We start from the raw sequence: 18,297 nt of genomic DNA, 5'->3' as shown, positions 1-18,297 counted from the left end.
GGCACCCCAGCTGCTGGACACACAGGCACGGCCTTGCTAAGCCAGTAGAGGTCCAGCGAGGTAGTGCGGTTCTTGGCAGACTGGCCATATACTAGAGACTGTGGAACAGACTAATAAATTTTTCTTTTCTAAAGTTACCGGGAGGAAACTAGGGTGGGGGAGGAGAACGATTTGGGGTGGAGTCCCTGATCCTTAGACACCTGTTGGGCTACGGGAATGAGATACTAATGCCTTTAAGTGGGGGGAGGTGGGAGTTGGGGAAGTTACAGTCATGTTGCTAAGTTCAAAACGGGCGGTCCAAAAAGATGGAATGCCAAACAAACAAAAAGATTAAGGGAGGTCACTGACCTGCACTATACTAAAATACAGCCCCGTTAGTAATTAATGAGATACCCCTCGACGATTTAGCGTCATGAAGGGTGAAAGACAAAATTACAAGTTCATAACATGGAATGTCCGAGGGCTCAATAATTTTGGGAAACGTACTCGTATTGTAGCCTATTTAAAAAGGTATGCAGTTGCTAAAGCCTTTTTACAGGAAACCCACCTATGAGGAGGTAGTCTCAAATATGTACAACGACGCGGGAGAGGTCAGATATATGCAACGTCAGGGGAGCACTGATCTGAGTGGCACCGGGTGTCCCCTTCGAATCGGTAAGGACTAGTCTAGATTCAAATGGGAGCTATGTGGTGGTGGAAGGAACTCTTGATGGCCGAAATATATGCTTGATCAATGTACATGCCCCTAATAGTGATGACGGGGACTTTTTGGGGTTGGTATTTATACAGACACACATCACACCTGATATGGAACACATTGTCGCAAGGGATTACAACTGTGCTTTAGATATAACGACAGACAGGTACCTGCTGAAGCCAGAGGCTAATCCGAAAACGAGAGAGGCCATGCACCAGATGCAAATTAATTACAACCTCATAGATATCTGGCGGCTTTGCAACCTGGCACCAAATAGCCTATTCCTGCCACACCCCGGTGATTAATACATATAGCCGACTAGATTATTTTTTTATACAGACAGTGGCTGTAAAAAGAGTAGAAGAGGCGCAATTATTGGCTCGATATTTGTCAGATCATTCCTCGTTACTAATAGAATACACATTAGGTAGACCTCAATCCAAAATACCACTGTGGAGAATAAATACTGAGGCGCTCACTGACCTGGTTTATAAGGCAACAGTAGGAACTGATATGAAAGGATATTTTGATATAAACTGGAATACAGCGAACAGCAGGGCAGTAGAATGGGAGGCAATGAAAGGAGTACTCAGCGGAGTATTCAGAGGAGTACTCAGAGGAAGGAGTATGCATGTCAACAGAGGCATGCGTCAAGAAAGTGCTAGAGCATGACTTACAGAGCCAAAACAACTGGCCACATTAGAAGCGACAGTACCCACAGATTTAGAGGGACCCCAAAAATTGACTGAACAAAGAAAGAAGGTAGGAGGACTGTGGGTTAGACTAGACAAATATAATAGAAATAAAAGTAGAAGATAGTGACACACAGAAGGTGATAAAACGGGTTGGGTACTGGCACGCCTCATTAGCATGGAGGCACAACCCCAACCAATACTGGCAATACGGGACGGCCAAAATAAGTTGGTCTATACGCAACATGAAATTAATAAGGTATTTGCAACCCATCTAAATAAAATATATACAGAGCCTCCGAACCCATCTCACACCCAGATCATAGAAACATACCTGGAGGGAATAGAAATGCCTAGCCTGGATCCCGAAGCTCAGGAAGTACTGGGGGCACCAAAAACGGACACTGAAATAAAGAGTGTGATAGTCGACTTTGAAAACACCTAATTCAACTGGCATGTTCTGCCTTACAGATGAATTCTATAAAGAATACTTGGAGACGGTGGCTGCTAGATTGACTGAGGCAACAGAGAGTGGTGAACAAACAAATTCAATGCGCGAAGCATTAATACTAGTAATTCCTAAACCGGGGAAAGAACTAACACTGCTGAACTCATATAGACCTATATCTATGCTGAATGCAGACTTAAACATTATAAGCCACATGCTTGCAAGCAGACTACTCTAGGATCTAACCCAGCTGATACATGAGGATCAGTCAGGATTTATAACCCGCAGAAATACTCTAAGGAACATCTGCCGACTTGCACATATAATGCTGACACTGGAAAGGGGCACAAAGAGGAGCGCAATGGCATTTTTGGACATTAAACAAGCGATCCACTCCGTTTGATGTGAATATATTTGGCAAGTACTCTTAAAAATGGGATTGGGCTCATGGTTAGTAAAATGGGTCAAATTACTCTATACCAGGGGTATTCAAACTGTGGGGCGTGACCCCCAGGGGGGGCATGGAGTGATAGGAAGGGGGTCGCGCATTCCCTTCACACTGCTGCTCAGGCCCATAGCGTCAGCCCCATCCTCCCCGTCGTATGTCTCAGCAAGGGCTGCTGGAGTTCAGCCGGAGCTGCTGGGGCTCGGCACGGCAGTGTCTGGAGTCTTATCTCCGGCACACCCCGAGTTTTTCAAAGGTCATTAAAGACCATTAGCATATTTACATACCTTTAGTAAACTGGTTACAGAGGCAGGCTTCGGGTTTTTTCTAGTTCCAGTACCCCCTGGGCCCCCACTCTGCCTATTCCACACATTTGCATTTTACATTTACTGGGGTAGTGTGAGAATGCATTTCATGAAAAGTAATATAAAGTAGGTTTGCCAAAAGAAAATGCCAACCCTGTGTTGTTTAAAGAGCCTGCAAAGGCGTCCTCTTGACAATAAATAGACTTCTAAATAAAAATATATGTATTCATTTGTTATGTGACTTTTCTGTCTTTGTTTCCTTTAATTATCAATCATTGAGGCAGCCCTAGAACACAATTAAAAGTGCTTTCTATTTATATTTGCTGTTCTATGTATGCACCGATTAGTGCTGAAAATACAGTTTTAGGGGACTGCTTATTTTTTAACCATATGGGACATCAAAATAATGAGCTGGAAACCCTAATCATAGGACTGGGTGCGGGACAGCAGTGATAGGGGAAGAGAGGGAGTACTATGGTGGGTGCTGAGCAGTGATTCATTTGTAATACAACATGTGTCAGGGCCCTCACCAGTAGGCCACTGCAACTTTAACCACCCACTGATTGTCTTGCATGCCCAGCCAATGGCCATACCTATGCAACTACAACCTATAACACTTGTACAAGTGCGACTATTCAGACTATTTCAAGCCTCCAAAGCTATAAGAATGGCATGGGTGTCAGGAGTTTATCATTTTTAATGTACATTGAATATTGAATTAATAAACAGCTGTTCTGCTAATCTCTAAATTACACAGATTAGACAGAGCCTCCATGAGGCAGACTGTCATAGTGCCAGTGGGCACAATTAGGTGCCAGTGCCAAGCACTGGAAACCACTGCTCATATTAGGCACTGGTGCTGAGGTAACAGGGGAGAGGGACGTTGGTTCAAGAAGGTGTGGAAGAACAAAGGTGTGGAAGGTGAATGGGGGGACTGAACAGGTGTAAGATACAAATAGACAACAATTTGAATGGAGAGACTTGAGGTGATTGAGAAGTGCTGAGGGGCACGGGAGGTGACGGGGCCAGAGAGGCCATGCAATAAATGCGAGCGACTGTTAGAGATGAGGGCAGTGAAAAGACAGAATAGCAGAAGGTGGTTAAAGATGAATTGAGAGGTTGAATGGGGAGAGTTCGGAAATTGTAAAAAGGTGTGATAGAAGTGGACTTCAAATTGAGAGAGGGATCTGGGATTAGGAGAGGAGAGGGGGCGAGAGGAAAGCGGCATAGGTAAACTGCATAACTCTGCACAAGACCACCAGGGTTGTAAGGGACACCTGCTGGTCCCGGCCACGGCCAGATGAGCTTCTAATGTAGCAGCACGCATTTCTATGGAGTGGAAGGCCCATCACAAAGGTTAAATAGACATCGTTCTGGTGTTAATTGCTGAATTTTGGTTATAAACTGGTACTGATAGGGTGAAATTGTTTCTTAGTGTTACTGTGTGTAAAAATAATGTAGCAATGCTAACCCAAAATACGCTGCATCACATAACATTATTTACATTTTCTTCCCACACCATTTGGTCAAGCCTGTCATGAAATTTGGTCCTCACATGCCTCATAATTCCAGTAGCCCTGCCTACAATTTTGGAAATTTTTGTCCGGAGGGGGTCCTTATGCCTGAAAATGCTGAATGGGGGGGGGTCTCGGCATCCAAAGTTTGAAGACCTCTGCTCTATACAAAGCCAGTGGCAAGGGTCCGTACAGGGCGATATGTGTCTGATGGTAGAAAGTTGCACAGAGGGTGACCTCTCTCACCTTTATTATTTGCCTTAGCAATGAAACATTTTGCAAGCCAGCTGAGATCAGTGGTGAAATGGCATGGTGTTAGACGGGGACCTGGAGGGTCGGCCGAGGACAAGGGGAGAGGCCTCCAGGGAGGACCGTCTCCAGCGATCGTACAGACAAGTAACTTCCCCCCCCACCAGGGGCGTAACAAACGCCCCTGCAGCCCCTGCAGTGCGGGGGGGCCTCACTCTCTACAGTTAATGAAGGGGGCCCCAGGGGGCCCGGCCCCCTCAGCTCTTCTGAGAGCTGTGAGAGAGGTCTGTGCTGAACTAGCAAGCCTCTCTCCCTCTGCGTCTGAAGCAGGTGCAGCCTGTCGAGAGCCCCTCACCCCCTCCCTCTGCCTGAAGAGAAACAAAGTATCAATATACATTGTTTCTCTTCAGTCAGAGCCAGAGGCAGTCCCGGAAAGAGGATGGGGGCCCCAGAGACAGCAGTCTTCACTGCTCCTCTGAGGCAGCACAGAGCCCGGCCCCCACTCTCTCCTCTCGATAAACAAAGCCCACCCCACAAGAAAAGAGAATAGACAGGGACAAGGATGGGGTTGGGGGCCCACCCCACAAGAGAAGAGAAGAGACAGGGACAAGCATGGGGTGGGGTGGGGGCCCCACCCCACAAGAGAAGAGAAGAGACAGGGACAAGGATGGGGTGGGGGCTCCACCCCACAAGATAAGAGAAGAGACAGGGACAAGGATGGGGTGGGTCCTTACGGGACTCCTGACCCCGGACATCTCCGTATCATGGGGCCGAGCCACTACCAGCTCCATCGCCCGGCCCGGCCGCCATCTTGGATACTGCACCACGAGGCCACGTGGCCTCAGCTCGACCCTAACCCTGGGCCTGGCCAGGCCCCGACATCCCGGCACCACCATCCACCCAGGAGGTGAACGGACCACTTGGCAGGTCAATGGGAGAAAGAAGTGTTGATGGCTCTCCCCCGCCAGGTGCCGATCGCCCCCAGCTCCCCCGGGCGCTGGCTCCACCCCCCTGCTGGGTGTCTGGACTCCCTCATCCCGGACCTCCCAACCTCCAAGTGCGAGGGTCCGGACATCAACGGGCGCCAGACCTATAACTGGGGCAGCTTCAGAGCAGGAAGGGAGTTGTATCCTGGAGTCGAGAGACACCGTGACAAACTCATCCTTGACGGACTGCTGGCGCTGCCGTAGCCCACCCTTGTGAACTATTGTCCTGCTTGCTGGCGCTGCCGCAACCTACTGCATCCTACTGCACCCTTCATCCACGTCGGGACCTGCTGGCGCTGCCGCGGACCATTGTAACTACCACCTTCACCAGGACCTTCTGGCGCCGCCGCGGACCGTCGCTACCGTCGCTACCTACGATCATCTCGGGACCTGCCGGCGCTGCCGCGGCCCGTCCATCTAGAATGCCGAGCTCGAGGATTGTGAGCTACCCATCATATCATCGCATCTACCAGATTGGTAACAAGACTGTCCCGCTACCCCCTTTCCCATCCAAGAGACTAGAATCGAGGGGACCCCTGAGTCCTGACCTCCTTGTACCATCCTATCGTACCTAAAGATTGCTTATAAAGAACGTTAAACCTTATCTTTGTGTGGTGTACATCTGTGGGGGGGAAGTTACTCGTCTGTACGATCACTGGAGACGGCTCTCCCCGGAGACCTCTCCCCTTGTCCTCGGCTGACCCTCCTGGTCCGTCTAACAGGGACAAGGATGGGGTGGGGGGCCCACCCCACAAGGGAAGAGAAGAGACAGGGACAAGGATGGGTTGGGGGCCTCAGAGAGCAAGAGCAAGAGACAGCACAGAGCAGTGCTCGGGGACCCTGACAAGGCTGGGAGTGGGGGCCCCCAGACAGAGTATTCTCCAGGGCAAAGCTCACATGAGAAGGGACAGGCAGCAAAATGGTGCCCTCAGGTAAGCACTCTTGTTAGAACACACCATGGGCGTCCGCAGGGAGAGGGAAAGGGGGGCCGAGAAGGGTGCAAGGCAGAGGTGGAGAAGGGTGTAAGGCAGAGGGGGAAAGGGATGCAAGGTAGAGAAGGGTGCAAGGCGGAGGGGAGAAGGGTGCAAGGCAGAGGGGAGAAGGGTGCAAGGCAGAGGGAAGAAGGGTGCAAGGTGGAGGGGAAGAAGGGTGCAAGGCAGAGGGGAGAAGTGTGCAAGGCAGAGAAGAGAAGGGTGCCAGGCACAGGGGAGAAGGGTGCAAGGCAGAGGGGAGAGGGAGAAGGGTGCAAGGCACAGGGGAGAAGGGTGCAAGGCAGAGGGGAGAAGGGTGCAAGGCAGAGGGAAGAAGGGTGCAAGGTGGAGGGGAAGAAGGGTGCAAGGCAGAGGGGAGAAGTGTGCAAGGCAGAGAAGAGAAGGGTGCAAGGCACAGGGGAGAAGGGTGCAAGGCAGAGGGGAGAGGAAGAAGGGTGCAAGGCACAGGGGAGAAGGGTGCAAGGCAGAGGTAAGAAGGATGCAAGGTGGAGGGGAAGAAGGGTGCAAGGCTGAGTGGAGAAGTGTGCAAGGCAGAGAAGAGAAGGGTGCAAGGCAGAGAGGAGAAGGGTGCAAGGAAGAGAGGAGAAGGGTGCAAGGTAGAGAAGGGTGCAAGGCAGAAGGGGAGAAGGGTGCAAGGTAGAGGGGAGAAGGGTGCAAGGCAGAGGGGAGAAGGGTGCAAGGTAGAGAAGGGTGCAAGGCGGAAGGGGAGAAGGGTGCAAGGTAGAGGGGAGAAGGGTGCAAGGCAGAGGGGAGAAGGGTGCAAGGCAGAGGGGAGAAGGGTGCAAGGCAGAGGGAAGAAGGGTGCAAGGTGGAGGGGAAGAAGGGTGCAAGGCAGAGGGGAGCAGTGTGCAAGGCAGAGAAGAGAAGGGTGCAAGGCACAGGGGAGAAGGGTGCAAGGCAGAGGGGAGAAGGGTGCAAGGCAGAGGGAAGAAGGGTGCAAGGTGGAGGGGAAGAAGGGTGCAAGGCAGAGTGGAGAAGTGTGCAAGGCAGAGAGAGAGAAGGGTGCAAGGCAAAGAGGAGAAGGGTGCAAGGAAGAGAGGAGAAGGGTGCAAGGTAGAGAAGGGTGCAAGGCAGAAGGGGAGAAGGGTGCAAGGTAGAGGGGAGAAGGGTGCAAGGCAGAGGGGAGAAGGGTGCAATGTAGAGAAGGGTGCAAGGCGGAAGGGGAGAAGGGTGCAAGGTAGAGGGGAGAATGGTGCAAGGCAGAGGGGAGAAGGGTGCAAGGCAGAGGGGAGAAGGGTGCAAGGCAGAGAAGAGAAGGGTGCAAGGTGGAGGGGAAGAAGGGTGCAAGGCAGAGGGGAGAATTGTGCAAGGCAGAGAAGAGAAGGGTGCAAGGCACAGGGAAGAAGGGTGCAAGGCAGAGGGGAGAAGTGTGCAAGGCAGAGAAGAGAAGGGTGCAAGGCACAAGGGAGAAGGGTGCAAGGCAGAGGGAAGAAGGGTGCAAGGTGGAGGGGAAGAAGGGTGCAAGGCAGAGTGGAGAAGTGTGCAAGGCAGAGAAGAGAAGGGTGCAAGCAAAGAGGAGAAGGGTGCAAGGAAGAGAGGAGAAGGGTGCAAGGTAGGGAAGGGTGCAAGGCAGAAGGGGAGAAGGGTGCAAGGCAGAGGGGAGAAGGGTGCAAGGTAGAGAAGGGTGCAAGGCAGAAGGGGAGAAGGGTGCAAGGTAGAGGGGAGAAGGGTGCAAGGCAGAGGGGAGAAGGGTGCAAGGCAGAGGGGAGAAGGGTGCAAGGCAGAGAGGAGAAGTGTGCAAGGCAGAGAAGAGAAGGGTGCAAGGCAGAGAGGAGAAGGATGCAAGGTAGAGAAGGGTGCAAGGCGGAGGGGGAGAAGGGTGCAAGGCAGAGGGGAGAAGGGTGCAAGGCAGAAGGGAGAAGGGTGCAAGGCAGAGGGGAGAAGGGTGCAAGGCAGAGGTGAGAATGGTGCAAGGAAGAGAGGAAAAGGGTGCAAGGTAGAGAATGGTGCAAGGCGGAGGGGGGAAGGGGTGCAAGGCAGAGAGGAGAAGGGTGAAAGTTAGAGACGGGTGCAAGGCGGGGGCGGAATAGGGTGTCCCACCCATAGAGGAGAAGGGTGCAAGGCAGAGGAGAGAAGGGTGCAAGGCAGAGGGAGAATGGTGCAAGGTAGAAAAGTAGAAAAGGGTGCATGGCGGAGGTGGACTAGGGTATAAGGGGAAGGGGAGAAGGGTTCATGGGGGAGGGGGAGAAAGGTGCAAGAGGGAGGGCAAGAAGGGTGCAAGGCAGAGGGGAGAAGGGTACAAGGGGGATGGTGATGAAGTTAAAAATGTGCCCCCCCTGGAAACATTTCTGCGGACACCCATGGAACGCACACTACTTTGTGAGGGAGAGTGGGATAGTGTGGAGAGAGAGAGAGTGGAGAGAAACAGTGGAGAGAAACAGTGGAGAGAAACAGTGGAGAGAGAGAGTGGCTAGAGAGAGAGAGTGGAGAGAGACAGTGGAGACAGAGTAGACAGTGGAGTGAGAGTGGAGATAGACAGTGGAGAGACCGAGAGTGGAGAGAGAGTGGAGAGAGCATGGAGAGACACTGGAGAGAGTGGAGAGAGAGAGAGTGGAGAGAGAGAGTGGAGAGAGAGAGAGTGGAGAGAGAGAGAGTTGAGAGAGAGAGTGGGGAGAGAGAGAGTGGAGAGAGAGAGAGTGGAGAGAGAGAGTGGAGAGAGAGAGAGTGGAGAGAGAGAGTGGGGAGAGAGAGAGTGGGGAGAGAGAGAGTGGGGAGAGAGAGAGTGGAGAGAGAGAGAGTGGAGATACCGAGAGTGGAGAGAGCATGGAGAGACACTGGAGAGAGTGGAGAGAGAGAGTGGAGAGAGAGAGAGTGGAGAGAAAGAGAGTGGAGAGAGAGAGTGGAGAGAGAGAGTGGAGAGAGAGAGTGGAGAGAGAGAGTGGAGAGAGAGAGTGGAGAGAGAGAGTGGAGAGAGAGAGAGAGTGGAGAGAGAGAGAGAGTGGAGAGAGAGAGTGAGTGGAGAGAGTGAGTGGAGAGAGCGAGTAGAGAGAGCGAGTAGAGAGAGCGAGTAGAGAGAGAGTGGAGAGAGAGAGTTGAGAGAGAGAGTGGAGAGAGAGAGAGAGTGGAGAGAGAGAGAGTGGAAAGAGAGAGAAAGAGTGGAGAGAGAGTGGAGAGTGGAGAGAGAGTGGAGAGTAGAGAGAGACAGTGGAGAGAGAGACAGTGGAGGGAGACAGTGGAGAGAGAGTGAGTGGAGAGAGAGTTAGTGGAGAGAGAGTGAGTGGAGAGAGTGGAGCGAGACAGTGGAGAGAGAGAGAGTGGAGCGAGAGTAGAGAGAGAGAAGGGAGAGAGGGTGGGGAGAGAGAGAGTGGAGGGAGACAGTGGAGAGAGAGAGACAGAAGAGAGATTGTGGAGAGAGAGACAGTAGAGATAGAGTGGACAGAGTTGAGAGAGAGAATGGAGAGAGTGGAGAGAGAGTAGAGACTGACTGACTGACTCAGAGACTGAATACTGACTGACCGAGAGACTGACTGACTGAGAAACTGACTGAGAGAGAGAGTGACTGCCTGACAGAGAGAGAGAGACTGATTGAGAGTGAGACTGACTGACAGAGACTGGATGAGGTAGAGAGAAACTGACTGAGAGAGACTGAGAGAGAGAGGCAGAGACTGACTGACAGAGAGATAGACTGATTGACTGTGAGAGACTGACAGAGAGAGAGACTGAGTGAGAGACTGACAGAGAGAGAGACTGACTGAGTGAGAGAGTCTGACTGACAGAGATTGACTGACAGAGAGAGAGAGACTGACTGACTGGGGTAGAGAGAGAATGACTGACTGAGAGAGACTGACTGACTGGGAGAGAGAGAGACTGACTGGGAGAGAGAGAGACTGACTGACTGAGAGAGAGACTGACTGACAGAGAGAGACTGACTGACAGAAACTGACAGAGAGAGAAAGAGACTGAGAGACTGACAGAGAAAGAGAGACTGACCAACAGAGAGAGAGAGACTGACTGACAGAGACTGACTGATAGAGAGACTCACAGAGAGAGACTGACTGACAGAGAGAGAGACTGAGACTCTGACAGAGAGAGAGACTGACTAAGAGAGAGAGACTGACTAAGAGAGACTGACAGAAAGACTGACAGAGAGAGACTGACTGACAGAGAGCGAGAGACTGACTGACTGGCTGAGAGAGACTGAATGACAGAGAGTGATAGACTGACAGAGAGAGAGACTGACTGACAGAGAGAGACTGACTGGCTGACAGACTGACAGAGAGAGAGAGAGAGAGAGAGAGAGAGAGAGAGACTGACTGACTGAGAGAGTGACTGACTAAGAAAGACTGAATGACAGAGAGAGATAGACTGACTGACTGAAAGAGAGATACTGACTGACAGAGAGAGAGAGAGAGACTGTGATGGAATTGGGGTCAAAGTGTGTATGAAGCTATGCAATGCCCCTTAAGATTGCTATTGTCTAATAAAAATAAAAATGTATTATCAAAATGTGCTCTTTGTGGTTACATCTGCTTTTGAAATACTGCATTGAAGCTTTGTCCAATGTCTTAAAACAGAAATGAGAAGGAGCAGTGGATGCACTTTTGTCAAAACTAAACGATGAGTGGGCCCAATGTTGTATATCATGACAGGAGTCTGCATCAGGAAACCCACCTAAAATTGGGCAAACTTCCCCGGCGTACTGATGGCAGGGACCCTGTAATGAATGGACCGCCACCTATGATAGCCTGCTGGCAGACTAAGCCCAACCTTTAACTTCACCATTCAGTGTTACTTGCAACGGCTGGATTGGTGACAGTGGCGTAACAATCTCCTGCATCCCCTGCAGTATGGCGGGTCGCTGGCCTGAGCGCTCTAGATTGGCACGGAGGATGGGAGGGGGGCCCCCTCCATGTAGTTTGCAGGGGGGCCTCCTCAAGTTTCGTTACGCCACTGCCCCCCACAGATGGACACCACACAAGGATAAGGTTAACGCTTTTTATATGCAGTTCTTGAAGCAAAGTATCACGGTACAGTGAGGTCGGGACACGAGGGTCCTCTCAATTCTAGTCTCTGGAAGGGAAAGGGGGTAGCGGGACAGTCTTGGTACCGATCTGGTATTGAGGTGGGGTGATGGATAGCTCACAATCCTCGAGCTCGGAGTTCTGGAAGGTCGGGCCGCGGCAGCGCCAGCAGGTCCCGATGAGGCTGTAGGTTGCAGAGGGCCGCGGCAGCGCCAGCAGGTCCCGATGAGGCCGTAGGTTGCAAGGGGGGCCGCGGCAGCGCCAGCAGGTCCCGACGAGGATGTAGGTTGCAAAGGGCCGCGGCAGCGCCAGCAGGTCCCGACGAGGATGTAGTTTGCAAAGGGCCTCGGCAGCGCCAGCAGGTCCCAACGAGGATGTCGTTTGCAAAGGGCCGCGGCAGCGCCAGCAGGTCCCAACGAGGATATAGGTTGCAAAAAGCCGCGGCAGCGCCAGCAGGCAGGACGATGATTCACAAGGTAGGGTTGTGGCAGCGCCAGCAGTCCGTCAAGGATGAGTTCTTCAAGGTGTCTCTCGACTCCAGGATACAACTGCCTTCCTGCTCTGGAGCTGCCCCAGTTATAGGTCTGGCGCCCTTTGATGTCCGGACCCTCGCACTTGGAGGTCAGGAGGTCCGGGATGAGGGAGTCCAGACACCCAGCAGGGGGGTGGAGCCAGCACCTGGGGAGGCTGGGGGCGATCGGCACCTGGCGGGGGAGAGCCTTCAACACTCCTCTCTCCCATTGACCTGCCAAGTGGTCCGTTCACCTCCTGGGTGGATGGTGGTGCCGGGATGTCGGGGCCTGGCCAGGCCCAGGGTTGGGGTTGAGCTGAGGCCACGTGGCCTCGTGGTGCAGTGTCCAAGATGACGGCTGGGCCGGGCAATGGTGCTGACGGTGGCCCGAGCCAGTGATACAGAGATGTCCGGGAGCAGGTGTCCCGTAGGGGACGGGTTGCGGGTTGCTTCTGTGGGTCGTCGGGGTTGCTCTTCTGTTGGCACCGGGAGAGCCGGTGTCCGGGCTCTGTCATGCGGGGAGGGAGCGAGCCCTTCACGAGGCCTGTCCAACACATGGCATAACGATTGGACAAACAGAGCATATAGTGTCAATAAATGCAAACAACGCATTAGTGTACCTGAGCCACCCAGCCCATTCTACCTTAATTCTACTTCAGGCCCTGGAAAAAGTTGCTGAAGCCTCAGGCCTAGGCATTAATACGTCCAATTCACGGCTATATCCAGTAGGGAAAGTCGAGGGAGGGGAAGTTTTCCGCGGTTGGAGCACCCATGGGAACTAGAATTAGTCCGATATCTAGGAATAAACGTTGCCAGAGAGAAAGACATTTTTTACGAACAAAATATGGGAAGGATAGTCAAGGGATTGCAAGGGAGTGAGCACTTCTGGAATACATTGAAATTGTCTTTGTTTGGAAAAGTAGCACTGATAAAAATGGTGGTACTGCATAGGTGCCTTTATGGTGTGCAGGGGTCCTTTTATGAAGTTCCACATAAAGTATTCATAGAACTAGTTTTTCTCCTTACACAGTTATGGAATCCGAAACACTGCAGGGTAGGACTGGAGGTAATAAAACAGCAGTGGGATAGGAGAGGGCTGGAATCCCAGATCGGAAAAATACTATCTGGCGTCACAACTACAACATGCCATATCATGGCTAGATACGGACCCCTCCTGGGAAAGAACTCGTAGGCTAACCCTGGGTGGCCAACTACGTTACGCTCACGTAGTTTGCATAGTTTTGCTACTTTGCGCTATGCGAATTACACGTAGCACAGTGCAAAAACATGTGGCGTGGCATAGTTCGCATTTTATGCTCGCTCGCGGTCCTCAACATCAAGTTGGCGACCGGCGATACTTTTTCCTCATTCGTGATCAGCAACATCAAGTTGGCGATCGCAAGCATGGAAAATAAACCTCCAGGTGAGATTCTCAATGCGGGGAGGTCAGGTTTCTCATTGCGAGTGGTCGCGTATGCTCGCGACCGCTCACAATGAGAAACTGTCAGTCCGCGTTGAGAAAGCTGCCGCTCGTGTAAAAATCTACTAGAGCGGCAGAAAATGACAGCTCGCACTGTGCAAGAGGCTGTTTTCATTGATTGCACAGTGCGGACAAGCATCCGGCATTGTGCAATCATCGCGAACAGTTCACTATGCAGTTTGTGTAGTGCTACGCGTATCTCGCGTAGTGCGAAGTGCACTTTGCGGAGCTATGCGTAGCGCTACTACTCAAACTACACCCAGGGCACCAACAGCAGGCAGCAGCTGGGAGCTCTCCTCCTGAAAGAAAGGAGATTACAAGGAACATAACCCCCCTTGATCCGCTTAATGGCCGTACTATGGAATGGGGCAGTAAAAATGATTATTAAACGAGAGCCCTATGCACCACTCATTGACATCTGGATTATACCACAGTTTGCCCACGTAGAACAGGCAATGACAATCGAGAAATCAAAGGGGGGGGGGGGCTGTCTGATGCTGTCAGATTTTTAACCAGAAAATAGGTTCATTACTTACCAGGATGCGCTAGATACATGCGAACCAGGAGCTGAGCAATTTTTACAGTATGCAAAGATGGCAGCCACGGCCCGGCATCTTTGAGTGACATTCCCTGAAGCCCCGCAACGCTTACAAATTTTGATCACTATGATTACAGTGGAGGGCGGGAAAAGGTTTGTAACTCACCTATTTAGGGGTTGAGGGAAGATAAAACAGGCAAGCTCCTTTAAATTGAGGAGAGGTGGCAGTTGACCAGTGATAAACTGCCAGCAGACAGAATGGAAAAAAATATATGAAGAAGTCCGTAGAGTATCGGTATGTGCCAGGTTTAAGCAAATACAATACAATATTGTTCACATGTCATAACTTAGGCAATTACACACCATAAACGCAACAAGAGACCCTCGTTTTCCCCGATGTCAGCACACACAGGCTGACTTCCTGCATAGGGTCTGACATTGCCTCAAAACGCAAGCATATTGGACTGAAATACTGAAACAACTTAACAGGGTGGTGAGTCGGACTTGTCTCCTGGGACTGATACCTAGGAATCCAAAACTTAAGAGGAGCAGACGATATCTGATTCTGGGACTTACGATGGCTAAGAGGCAAATAGCAATACACTGGTTAACCCCCAGGGCCCAAATATAGAGAAATGGAAGAAAGACCTGAAGGAATGGTCAACGGCAGAAGAGAAACACATGAGAAAAACTAGAAGGGACAAAAAGTTACCGGAAGTGTTGCAGGCATGGGGGTTGATGATACAGGAGGTATTAGTTCAAATCCCACCCTCACAGCAAGAACCACATGGGGGAACACCAAGAAATGACCAGCACACATAGTCAGGAAGTATGAGTTAGTGACAACTAAAGACATATATAAAACATACATCAAAGAAATTGGCAAACATGAAGCCGGTAGAGGGAGGCGCGGGAGTTGGGAGTGTTGAAATGATGTACTTTAATACTTTTACATTGCTGTAACGCACAGTATAAATCTCATAACAGATAATACCAGTCGACAGGGACCATTGTTTCTGAAAGTATTTTACCTACCCTGGTACCTTAGTGAGTGGGGTTCCCCTGTTTTTTGTTCTTGACCCTTGGAGTAACTCAGCATTGTATTGACAGCTGGACTAGAGTTTCAGATATAAGTTAAACTATTGCTATTATGGCATCAATCTGGGATGGAGAGTGTAATAAATGAGTAATGTGCAGCTTCTGAAACAAACTTTCAATCTCCTTATTAGGGTTGCTAGCTTATCGATTTCATACTGTCAACTAAATCCGGTGTGCCTCATTTATGAAGCCTTGCGTCAGTTTTGCGCTTCCGATGCGTCACTTTTTGGGGGAGCCGACACCGTCGAGGAAACTCGCGTTGTGACTTCCGAGGGTATTACCGTGAGCCCAATCCGGGCCACCGTCCGTCCAAGGCCCCTAAGGTGGGTGCAGGGCTCTGCACACGACAAGAATCCAATAGCTCTGCACACGACAAGAATCCAATATGGCCCGTCGGGTCCTCTAAACACAGCTTTGGTGTAAAGCTGACCAGGATCACCGGCCACAAGGGATTCGAGGCGTCGCCCTCTGTCCTTGACCCCTGTGAGGTGCCCCCACCTCCGAGAGGAACACGCACGGGCAGCAGTCGAGCCCACTTTGGACCCCTGCACTGGTGAAGGAGGCTGCCGGGAGATCTAAAAAAAAAATCCCTGCAGTACCCCTTTTGGTCCCTAGCGGGCCGGAGCCGCAAACCATCAAGTGAGGTGAGTCTGGAACCCGTTTTTAACTCGGAAGGTGGCTGCTGGCCACGCGAAAGAGAAAGGATTCTCTCCCTTTGTTAGCACTGGGCAGGAAGCCCCTTCCATACCCCCAGCATCAGTGGGGGCTCGCACTTCCACTCGAGTGCATCCCCGCTTTGAGGCGCAGAGAGACCCTTGCCCTGAGTCTTGGTCCTGCCTTCCCTGGGTTCCCACTCGGGATTCTTCGCCTAATCAGACCCACGCCCCCACATTCCACCCAGAGCGCTCCCCGACAGCACCTTGGCTCACTTCTGACTTAAAGCGAGTGGCAGACAAAAGGGCGCTGCATCCCTGGAAAACGAGGGACTTTTGGAACACTGACTTTGAACATGGTGTAAACTTGTGCGGGCAATCACGGGGCTCGGCCACAGAGGGCCTAAGATCACAGAGACAAACAGCCTGATTCATCATTGGGAGGTTTTGTGAGTCTGAAATAGCGAATCATAAGGAATCGCTATTCCAGACTCGCAAAACAGGATTCATGTAGGAATAGCAAATGTTTTCGCGATTCCTACAGATTCCTTATTTGCGATTAGCAAATTGCTAATCGCATATAAGGAATAACTCCCCATTCATTCCTATGGGCCAAAAGGCCCATAGGAGTGAATGGGTAGTATTCCTTATTTGCGATCAGCAATTAGCTAATCGCAAGTAAGACAGCGATTTAAAGGGTGCCAGGGGTGTCCAGAGGACACCCTGTAGCACCCTCAGAATCTGGCCCTTTGCGAGCCGATTTCGGCTTGATGAATCAGGCTGAAAATGTTGCCCTAAGCACAGGGAGAAGGTGCACAGCTAAAATGGCAAAACAAACGCTCCAGTATGGGGAGCTTGCCATAAAAATCGAAATAGAAGAAGAGTACAGAGGTACTAACAGCCTGATTCATCATACTCCCATTTTGCGAGGCCCTAATAGCGATTCATAGCGAATCGCTATTAAGGACTCGCAAAATGGGATTCATGTAGAAATTGCATGAAGAAATGCGATTACTACATATTCCTTATTTGCGATTAGCAAATTGCTAATCGCAAATAAGGAATAACTCACCATTCAATCCTATGGGCCAAAAGGCCCATAGGAATGAATGGGGAGTATTCCTTATTTGCGATTACCAATTTGCTAATCGCAAATAAGATAGCGATTTGAAGGGTGCCAGGGGTGTCCAAAGGACACCCTGTAGCACCCCTCAAATGAAATTTTACACAGGTGTTGCACACACACATGTCCAAAGGACATGTGTGTGTGTAACATGCAACTCAGAAAAATGCATTTAAATGCATTTTTCTGAGTTTTCGCAATTTACCACGAAGTCTGACCTCGAGGTAAATTGTGGCAAGAAATTGCGAATTCGCAAAATTCAATTGGATGTTGAATTGCATTTAAGGAATCTCAAATAGAGATTCCTTAAATGTCAATCCTCGCAAAATTGTGAGATCGCAATTAGCGATTTTTACATTTGGGATGCTGAATCCCAAATGCAAAAATCGCTCTCGCAAAGGGCCAGATTCTCAGAATCTGGCCCTTTGCAAGCGCTATTTTCTTTGATGAATCGGGCGGTTAGGATCTAGAATATGTCGTGAAGGAAATACTTGAAAAAGTATTCAAATGCACTGCTATGGATTTAAAATTTGTACAGCAAAACAAAGATAGAGGTTTTTTTTAAATTAAATTTTTTACAGAGCTGAAATATGATATTCTTTTACAGAGTGTGTCACGCATGTGTTTACATGAGAACCTCAAGGGGGTCAAAATTACTGCTATGGCAGCAGCAAAGGAGGTGCCAGTAATTGTCCATATGTACAATGCCCATGTGTCTACCTGGGAGATTGAATGTTTTTTAAACCGGTTTTGCTCAAAGGTGAGGGGAGGTATATTACAGAGAAATAAGTTTGGAATCTGGAATGGCAAGAGGAAGTTTTTTGTGATCCTTAAACCAAACCCTGCTGGGGGAGTGACCCACCTCCCACAAACCTTTGCATTGGGCCCAAACAGAGGCTATTTAAACTACCCACGCCAACCACAATATTGTAGGAACGGTTTAAGTTTTGGCCACTGTTAGACCCGTCTACTTCTGAGAGTCCCCTCACCACTATGATTTCTTTTGTTCCCCTGTACCTCCCAAAATTTGTCATTTTTCTTTGTCTACCAGGACCTTTTGTGTGCTGTTTCATGGGTCTAGATGTTCCTTGACGCCCAGTTGTTCACAAGGTTTTTGGCACCTATTTACAAGACACCTTGTGAAACCTGTAACATTATAGACTGGGATTGGCAACCTGAATGAATGACCTCAAAATGGTGCCATCCATTTCCCTCATGTGAGAGACTCCCCTTGGAGCCTCCATGAACCTTGACCTTTCAAGGTTTTGGTGCCCTTTTATTTGGCGCACATTCCTGACAGGAATTACCTTATTTCCCTCAGGTACACAAAATGGCTGCTCTAGAACCCCAGTATGGTGGCTGTTAGGGTCCCAAATACCCCAGAAGGGCCATGTCATTGGCCTAACCCAAAGAAGGTTCTAGAACCTACTGGCACGAGCCAGCACCTCAGGGCACTGGCTATATAAGGTCCAGTCCCTGGCGGCCATTTTAGATGACTAAAAGACTAGATAGGATAATGTTGTTCCAGATCTAGGTGAAGAAGGAGATTCCAGACTCGACACCAGATTGACACCTGCCCTGTTGACCCCTGAGGCAGCTGGTAGC

This window comes from Lissotriton vulgaris, chromosome 8 (assembly GCF_964263255.1).
Source record: "Lissotriton vulgaris chromosome 8, aLisVul1.2, whole genome shotgun sequence".
In the NCBI taxonomy this organism is placed as follows: Eukaryota; Metazoa; Chordata; class Amphibia; order Caudata; family Salamandridae; genus Lissotriton; species Lissotriton vulgaris.
This window is presented reverse-complemented; position numbering follows the sequence as displayed.